Source organism: Meriones unguiculatus, assembly GCF_030254825.1.
Source record: "Meriones unguiculatus strain TT.TT164.6M chromosome Y unlocalized genomic scaffold, Bangor_MerUng_6.1 ChrY_unordered_Scaffold_23, whole genome shotgun sequence".
NCBI classification, from domain to species: Eukaryota; Metazoa; Chordata; class Mammalia; order Rodentia; family Muridae; genus Meriones; species Meriones unguiculatus.
In genome coordinates, this window is record NW_026843709.1 from 6,133,711 (window position 1) to 6,143,361 (window position 9,651).

The 9,651-nt window shown below is 35.4% G+C and overlaps 1 non-coding gene across 1 annotated transcript; it reads right to left on the reverse strand.

Moving 5' to 3' along the window:
- Positions 1-1,594: 1,594 nt before the first annotated feature.
- LOC132651621 (U6 spliceosomal RNA) lies at positions 1,595-1,700 on the reverse strand. Its single transcript, XR_009589207.1, has one exon. It is a non-coding gene; the product is annotated as a U6 spliceosomal RNA (small nuclear RNA).
- Between the last annotated feature and the right edge of the window lie 7,951 nt (positions 1,701-9,651).

The following is a 9,651-nucleotide window of genomic DNA, read 5'->3' on the forward strand; positions in this document are numbered from 1 at the left end:
TCAGTTTCCATGTGTGTATAGGCCTTCTGTTATTTCTTTTGATGTTGGAGTCTAGCTTTATTCCATGGTGATCAGGTAAGATACAAGGGAGTATTTCAGTCTTGTTGTATCTGTTGAGGATTGCTTCATGATGACCCATATCATCTATCTTGGAGAAGGTTCCATGACATCCTGAGAAGAATGTAAATTCTTTTGTGTTTGGTTGTAAGGTTCTGTAATGTCTGTTAGGTCCATTTGATTTATGACCTCTGGTAGAGACATAGTTTTTTTTTGTTGTTTGTTTAATTTCTGTTTTGTTGACCTGTCCTTTATTGAGAGTGGGGTGTTGAAGTTTCCGACTATTAAAGTGTGGTTTATGTTTTATCAATGTTACTTTTACAAATATGGGTACCCTTGTATTTGGGGCATAGATGTTCAAGATTGTGATGTCTTCCTGGTGGAACTTTCCCTTGATGAGTATGAAGTGTCCTTGTCCATCTATTTTTGTTAAATTTGGTTGAAAGTCTATTTTATCAGATATTAGAATGGCTACTCCTCCTTGCTTCTTGGGTCCAATGGCTTTCTTGGAAAGCCATCTTCTAGTCCTTTACCTTCAGGTAATGTCTATCTTTGTGACTTAGGTGTGTGACTTTGTGACTTTGTGACTTTGCTGGGTCTTGTTTAAACACCATTTTGTTTGTCTGTGTATTTTTTTTTTGGAGAGTTGAGTCCATTGATGTTGAGGTATAATAATAACCAGTGGCTGTTAGGTCCTTTGATTTTGATTTGGCTGTGGTAGTAAGTTTGTGTCCTTGGTTTCTTTTTGTTTTGCTGTAATGAGGTTAATTATTTTCTGTCTTTTCTTGAAAGTAGCTAGTTTTCTTGGGATGAATTTTTCCTTCTAGTGTCTTCTGTAAAAATGGATTTGTGTATAGGTATTGTTGAATTTTGTTTTTGTCATTGAATATCTTTCTGTTTTTTGTTCTTTTTATGAGGACTGAGAGTTTTTCATGGGTATAATATCCTGGGCTGATATATTTGTTCTCTTAGGGCATGCATGATTTTCTTCCAGGCCCTTCTGGCGTTCATAGTCTCTGTTGAGAAATCATGTGTGATTCTGATGGGTTTGCCATTATGTGTTACTTGGCCTTTTCCCTTACAGTTTTTAGTATTTTTTTCTTCTGTATATTTACTGTTTTCATTATTATATGATGGAATATTTTCATTGCTGGACTAATTTATTGGGTGTTCTCTAAATGTCTTGAATTCTTATTGGCCTCTCCTTTAAGGTGGTGAAATTTTCTTCTATGATTTTGTTGAAAATATATCTGGGCTTTGGAGGAGGGAATCTTCTTTTTCCTCTATTTCTATTTTTCTTAGGTTTTCTCTTTTTATGTGGTCTTGAATATCTTGGACGTGTGTGTCAGAAATTTTTTAGATTAAACATTTTCTTTGACAGATACATTGATTTCTTCCATTGTACCTTCCACACCTGAGATTCTTTTTTCCATCCCTTGTAGTCTTTTGTTTCTGGTTACCTCTGTAGTTCCTGTTTTCTTCCCTAAGTTCTTTCTCTCCACAATTTCCTCCATTTCTGTTTTATTAATTTCTCAAAAAAAATTAAGAACTTTTCACAAATTTGTGTGTCATCTAGTGGAGAGGCCATGTTAATACTCTCTGTATCATTCCAATTTTAGTATATGTGATGCCAAAGCCAGCACAACATATTTCTTTCAAGTGGTCATTGATAAAGTCAAGTGTCCTTGACTTGTGAGATTCACATTATCACAGATTCAATTATTATTTGTTAAATGCACAGATATGACCTCAGTCATTGAATTATTTTTGATGAAAATGCTCATTGACCAAGGCAAATCTTTGGGGGAAAAAGTGTTTAATTTGGACATTGCTTATATATTTAGAGACTATCCATGATGTCATGTCAGCAAGCACTCATCTTGTTGTAGTCCTTCACCAAAACTGAGAGCATTTCATACTGAACCACAAGTGGCAGGAAGAGAGTGGAAGACTGAAAGAGATAGAGAGAGTTAGAGAGACAGTTTCAGAGATACACAGACCAGGACTAACAGAAACAGTCATGTAAAGTGACAGAGACTCAGAGACAGAGAAACCATTCTGTGTGGTCACTTTCATTGGCATGTCAACTTCAAAGCATACCCTCCTTTCTTATAACTCCAACATGAATTAAATTATCTAATATGATCATTCCCAGACATTTCCTCTCCTGTAATATAAATCAAAAAGGAATTATATTTTTATTTTTACCAATTATACTTTATTCACTATGTATCCCCCCAAAACCCTAAAATCCTCTCAATGACACCTTCCCATCCCCTTATTCCCACATGCCCCTCCCCAAGTATACTGATAGAGGAGGTCTTAGACTGTCTTCTTCTTTCTCATCTTAGTCTGATCCTAGTCTATCACATCTCATCAAAAGTAGCTGCATATGAAGTTGATAATGTTTATTTAAAGGTCTGTAAATATTTCTGTTGGTAATCTGATGCTAATTTCATTGAATCTGTACTTTGCTTTTGATAAAATGGCCATTTTTACTATGTTAATCCTGCCAAGCCGTGAGCATGGAGATCTTTTCATCTTCTTATATATTCTTCTAATTCTTTCTTCAGAGACTTGTATTTTTTTTTCACACAAGTCTTTGACTTGCTTGGTTAGGGTCACACCAAGGTACTTGATGCATTTGACCAAATACTAGAACACATCAAAGATATCATCCACTATGAACAAGTAAGCTTCATCCCAGGTATGCAGGGGTGGTTCAATATATGTAAATCCATCAATGTGATCCACCATATTAAAACTGAAAGAAAACAAACCAACATGATAATCTCCTTAGATGCTGAAAAAGCTTAGACAAAATCTAAACTCCATTCAGGTTTAAAGTATTGGAGAGATCAGGGATACAAGGCATATTTCTAAATTGCTATATTTCATATAGCAAGCCCATAGCCAACATCATACTAAATGGAGAAAAACTTAAAGCAATACCACTGAAATCAGGGAAAAGGCCAGACTTTCCACTCTCTTCATATCTCTTAAACATATCTCTGGAAGTCATTGCTAGAAAAATAAATCAATAGAATATCAATGGAATAGAAATGTGAAATGAAGAAGTCAAAGTATCACTATTTGCAGATGATATGATAGTATACTCCAGTGACCCCAAAAAAGTCAACCAGGAAACTCCTACATAGTGAGTGAATACAAAATTAAATCAAAAAAATAAGTAGCTCTTCTGTATACAAAAGACAAAAGTCTGAAAAAGAAATTAGGGAAATAAAAGGAATTATGTTATATAACAAGGCCATTAACCTTTTCCTTCCCAGACATTTCCTCATTGGGGACTAAACATTTAAATAGAATAGCTTCAAGGGGATTTGCAATTCAAATCACCAGGAAGTGAAAGAAGATGGAGTAAATTCTAGGCTAAAAGAACATAGTTATCCTGATAGTTTTTCATTCAATACAATGATTAAAGTCCCAGTACGTTCCAAGGTCTAATGGACAAGAATGACAATCTTCTTCAGGGAAAATGAGGACTATATCTATAACAGAGTATTAAATTCAGATAATAAAACGACATCATGATATTTTCAGGCAAATGGTTGGAACTAGGAAAAATCATCCTGGTTGAAGTACCTAAAATGCAGAAAAACAAATCTGGTATGTATTTCCTTATTAGGAGGTCTCTTAACAGTGTGGGAAAAAAGTTCCAAAAGTCCAACTATTTTGAACAAATCAGTCTTCACCATGGAGACTGCCTGTCCATTAATTGAGTTGTTGGGCCAGGGCATCCTATGGAAATTTTCAAGCAACCTAGGCTGTTGTTATTAAAATAAGTTGCTGTGTATCCTCATCTGATAGATCAGTGCCATGTCCCTGTATCCACACACAGGCTTCTCTCTGCATCAAATGGGATGGCATACAGAGATCCACAGTCCTATAATATGAAAAGTAACCTTAAAACACCCAGCTCTAAGTGGGATTTCCCAATGAAATTCTCCCTCACCTCAGAGCTCTGGAAAGCACACAGAAGCTGAGGCAGGTAGAGTGTCCTAAGCATCGAGAATTAAGGATATGAGGAGAACAATGCCTGGAGAATCAGGACACAGAGGAAGATGATGGAGCCAGGCTTGATGAGACCTGATAAGCAAGGTTCAGATAGAAGGGGGATGAGAACATCCCCTATCATGGAAGTAGAGAAAGGGCATAGTTGTAGAAGGAGGGGGGGTGGGACTGGAAGAAAAGGAGGAAGATGGCAGCAGAGAAGATACAATGTGAACAAATAGTAATAAATAAATACATAAGAAAAACTGTGATCAAGATGAGGAAGTATAGACCTCTTCAGGACTGATGTCTTCTTCTTGGTGGTGGTACCAGTGTGCTGCAAGGATAAACTCTTTTTTCTTTAAGAGACTTAGCACTGAGACTCTGATCATGTGCCAATGATTAGATGCAACAACACATACTTCAGTTTATATATTTAAAAAAAATATTTAGGGTGGCACATGGGTAGGAATTTGAACCTGGGAGCAATGGAAAAGGAGTGTAATGTATATTATATCAAATCCACCCCCCAAAAAAACAGTAAAAATAACATGTTGACAACTTTTACAATGACTTTTAACATGGAGAAAGATTCTGCTAAAGGAGGGCAGAGTTTGACTTTGTAAGGCATGCCTTCCAGGAATTCATTATGTAGTAGAGAGTCCTAGGCATGAACTAGTGTTTACCCAGCTATCTCAGACCCTATGAGCTTAGGTTGCATCTCTGAGCAAGCAGTCCTGACACTAACACTATATTTAGAGGGTTTGTCTATAGAACTACAGCAGCTAACACAGCTTCTCTATTTTCCTATGCCTATAACACAGACCCATTTCACTGTCCTGAAGGCCCAATTTTAAATGTAAACACCAGGACAAGAAGAGTTCCACACTGACCACTGTGTAGGCCAGGTCAGCCAAGGCAACCCTGCTCATAGAGGTTTGGCAATAGTATTATGGAACAGCACCATCTGTCAAATAGTTTATTTCCCCTCATTTCTCCTTTTACACTCAGAGATTTCTCTTTTTTAGCCAAACCAGTCCCAGGAATTGTCTGGTTTCTGAAAAAAAAATCTGTTAATTGAAATTTTGCCTCCTGGCAATTGCAGATGTGGCTTTTATCTAAGTTGTATATCTCAGAAACTTTCCTTGGTGGTCTCTGCAAGCGGTGTGTTCTAAGTCTGAGAAGTAGATAGCAAGCTTCGTGGAACCTTGGGAATCAGACTACAAACTTTGTAACCTTGAGTGAATTCCTGGATGCCTTGCCAGGTCACACAGAAGTTTTGCTACTGTGATAAAATTTTGCTTGTGCCCTTTGATTTATAAGTGTTCTTTTCTCGTTAATTAAACTGAGACTTGATCAGGAATCTATATTGTCTCCATTTTTTGCATCTCTTTTTCCCTATTCCCACTCCTCCTTTCAGGTGGACTCTTTTTTCTTGTTATAATGTTCATTTGAAATGCATACACCTTAACTTTGTTCACTTAAATCATTATTTCTCCCCCCAGTTCTCTGGTTTCAGATATTGCATTGTGATAAACAGGCCAAAATTAAACAATTAACCATCAAAAAATATTGTGCAAAGGGAGGAGCCAGAGGACAAGAAAGAGGGGAGAGCCAGAGGGCAGGAAATTAGTGGGAAAAATGGGCTAGAGAGCATGGAGAAAGAGCTGAAGGACAGAACATGGAACTATGTAGAAATGGATGGACATAATATTTCACAAAAAACAAGTATAACAGGTAAAATCTAAATGTTAGGAAACTATGAGGGCTTGGAGATTTAGGAGGGAGTAATTATTTCCCAGCATTGTGTTCTAGGTTAACTAAATAAACCTAGTCTGTGTATGGTGATTTGGTTATACAGCTGGTTAGGATTAACAGCAAGCTTTACTAAAGATATTTATTAGTAAATAGAAATCTCATACAACAATTTTGACTAGCCCAAAGGATGGGTCAGTTACTGCCCAAACAAGGGACCTTGAAAGCAAGGAGCAACATGAGAAAGGCTTTTTTAAATGTGCTTTGTGATGACTGCCCATTACAGGGAGGAAGACAAGGGAGACAGGCAGCTAAATGGTGGGCAGAGAAGTAGCAGAGAAATGTTAATGAGGACTTTAAAGTCAATGTTAATATAAGCAAGGAATTGGGAGAAATGCTCTTATCCCCTTAGTTTCGTTTTTAATCTTTTTTATCTTTTATTTTTTATTAATTACAGTTTATTCACTTTGTATCCCCATAAGCCCCTCCCTCCTCCCCTCCCAACCCCACCCTCCCTCCTCCTCCTTCTAGTTTGCCCCTCACAAGTCCACGAATAGGGGAGATCCTCCTCTCCTTCCTTCTGATCTTAGTCTATCAGATCCCATCAGGAATGGCTGCATTGTCATCTTCTGTGGACTGGTAGGGCTGCTCTCCCCTCAGGGGGAGTGGTTCCCACGTGAAGGTACCATCAATCTAGAAAGTTGAAAAAAAAATCTCACAATCTAAAGTGTTATTTTGGAAAAGTAGAGCTGCCAAACAGGAAGAAAAAAAGTACTTCCAAAGTTATTTAAAATGTTCATAAAAGAGCTCAAACAGATTTGTGTAATTTGAGAACAGAAAATAATTTAGGAGCCAGATAGTGAAGGTGAAACAGAGTCAGAGGTAGAAACTGCCAAGTCTCATAGTTCAGACTGGCCTCCAGCACCCTCTGCCCCCGTGGCTTTCCTTGCCTCATATGCAGGAGCTACAAGACTAGTGTTCTTAGAAAGAAAGTACAATTACAAAGAGAACAAGTTCATTTATTAAGGGAATCAGAGAAATTAAAATTATGAAATAATAATAATAATAATTGGATTGTTTGCAGTGATAAATTTTAAAGTCTGGTTTTGACTTTTAAAATTATAAATGTACTTTATGATTTCACTCCTAAAGAGGATGCTTTGTTTTAATATTACAGAAACAGGTTTTTAAAAAATATTTAAAAAACAGGTATCATGGTTGTTTTTTGTCTTTGTCTATGTTTTTGTTTTGTTTTGTTTTTGTCTGCTGGCTTCTGTTTTGGTTTCTGGTTTTAGTTTGCTCATGAGGTCTGGGAAACTTGATGAGTTTCCAATCTAGTCAAGAGCATCTGGGGGATACTCTGAGTCCTGGGTAAGAGGTCAATAAAGGTTCTACTCCTCTTGGGACCAGGAGAGAACATCACTGGGACTCTATTCTGTATGATAAAAGGTCTGATGGAGCCCACTCTGAAATCTGTGGAAAGGGCCATCTGGGCTCTGTTCATTCTGAAATCTATGTGTGTGGAGGAGACACATAAGGGGGTCCACTCCTCCTGGAATCTGTGTGACGTGTGTCCAGTAGGGGCTTGTTAAATCATGGTATTTGGGTAGTCTGGTATCTCCTAGATGACAATGTCAGATTTCTTTGTTCCTTATGTATCTCTCTCTATGTGTATATTATATCTGTAGAGTTAGATAATTTTAGACATGAGACAATTTGAATCAACACCTCTGAGTTTGGTCCTGGCCTATTGGAGTTAAATTCTATAAAACGTTTTTAAATTTATCAGGAATTTTAAAATAGTATCCCTTGGGTAGCCTAACAAAAAAATTAAAGAAGTTTCTTAACCCTTTGGGGGAAATAAAAAACCTTGGTATTTATTTTATTAATTTTACAAAGTAAAACCAAGCCATGCAGTTTAAGCCATTTAAACAAAAACTGCAGTTATTACAATATATCATGTAAAAAAAAAACCTATAAAATATGTTGTTCTTCATTAAAAAAGGGCTAGAGATTCTTCAGTATGAAATGTTTTCTTATGCTCTTTTACAGGCAAAAACGTACTACAGTTCCATGTTATCACAGGGTTATGCAGGGTTATATTGATATCATTGTTAATCATTAAATAAAATATATGCCTGGCTGCCAGTACCTATATAAATGATTTAATGCTGTGTTGTTGTTTTTTGTTGTTGTTGTTTTGTTTGTTTGGTTTTTTGTTTGTTTGTTTGTTTTTCTGGCCTATAGGTTTGGTACAGCCAGAATAGTTTATTTTGGCTGAGGGATAGAGGCTAAGTTTAGTTCTCTGTTTAATGTTAAATAAACTCTTGTTCTTTAAATTTTTTTGTTGTTAAGTTTTAATACAGTATGGTAGGATTAATAAGATTTGCTAACCCCTTTCTAAATTATGTTTAATTAAAAGTTTTGCTTTGATTTTAGTTTAAAAAGAGCCGAGTTAAAGTTATGCTAAGGATTATATAATTCAGTACAAGATTGTGTTTACCTACTCTTTTTCTTTAGGTTGTTTTTGTTTTTTTTTTTTTAAGGTTAAATTTAAAATTGTTTTGCAAATATTTGCAAATTTTTTTAAGGTTAAATTTAAAATTGGTAACCATAAAGTTTGCTTATATAGAACTACCTAAAATTTGGTTCTAAAACATACCTTTAAAAATATGCCAAAATTGAGATTATAACATCCTGTTTTATAGGATGAAATTTAGAACAGATGATAAAGGTAGACAAAAAGTAACTCAAATATGCTGGTCCTCAGACTTGTCAGAGTTCTGATAAATACAGAATTTTTACATATTTAAGCTTATTATGACAGATTCCAACCTATTTAAGTACAAAAAAAAACAGATTAATTCAGTTTTTATAGATGTAACATATAGTTTTTCTATTTAAAACAAAAGTTAGCCCAATTGTTGATACTTTTAACTGTATTTACTGATTTTAACTGTATTTAACTGTATTTACTGGTTCATTATCTGGTGTTGCTGCTTATGCTTATAAAAGAAAAAAAAATCTTTTCAAGTGTCTAACATATTTGCACAAATAGCAGAGTTATCTGCAGTATTGGTTGTGTTTCAAAGTTTTAATAAGAAATCTTTGAATATTTTTACATATAATACATGTATAGCTCAGGCTTTTTTTGGGTTAGAGACAACAGGACAAAATCAGACATCTTCTCCTGCTGGATTTTTATTTTTACAAATTCAAAATTCAATACAAAAAAAAAAAAACCTTTCTCCTTTTTATAGGACATTTGAGGGCTCAATACTAATTTGCCAGGACCCTTATCACAAGGACATGTATCGGCAGATAAAGTTACCAAAAATTATTGTCCACAATTAAAAATAGCCAAGGATGTCCATAATATAAATCATCTTAATAGTCAAAACTTGAGACGTAAATATGGATTGACTAAGGGTGCTTGTAGTACTTCTCAGTTTCAGACTGTTCCTCATTTGAGCATCAGTACTAAAGGATTGGCTCCAAATCAGATTTTGCAAATGGATATTACTCATATTCCTGAATTTAAAGAATTGAAATATGTACATGTGTGCATAGATATCTATTCTTGATTTCTTTTTGCCACTCCTCCACCAGGAAAAGCTGCAAAAAAAATGTTATTGTTCCTTTTCTACAGGACTTTCATATTCTAGGAGTTCCGTAGCAATTTAAAACTGACAATGGAACAGGATATACTAGGAAATCTTTTAAAATTTTTGTCAACAGATTCAAGTTTCTCATATAACTAAAATACCTTAAGGACAAGGCATGGTACAGCATACCCACCAAAACATTAAGATTTATTTGCAATAAACA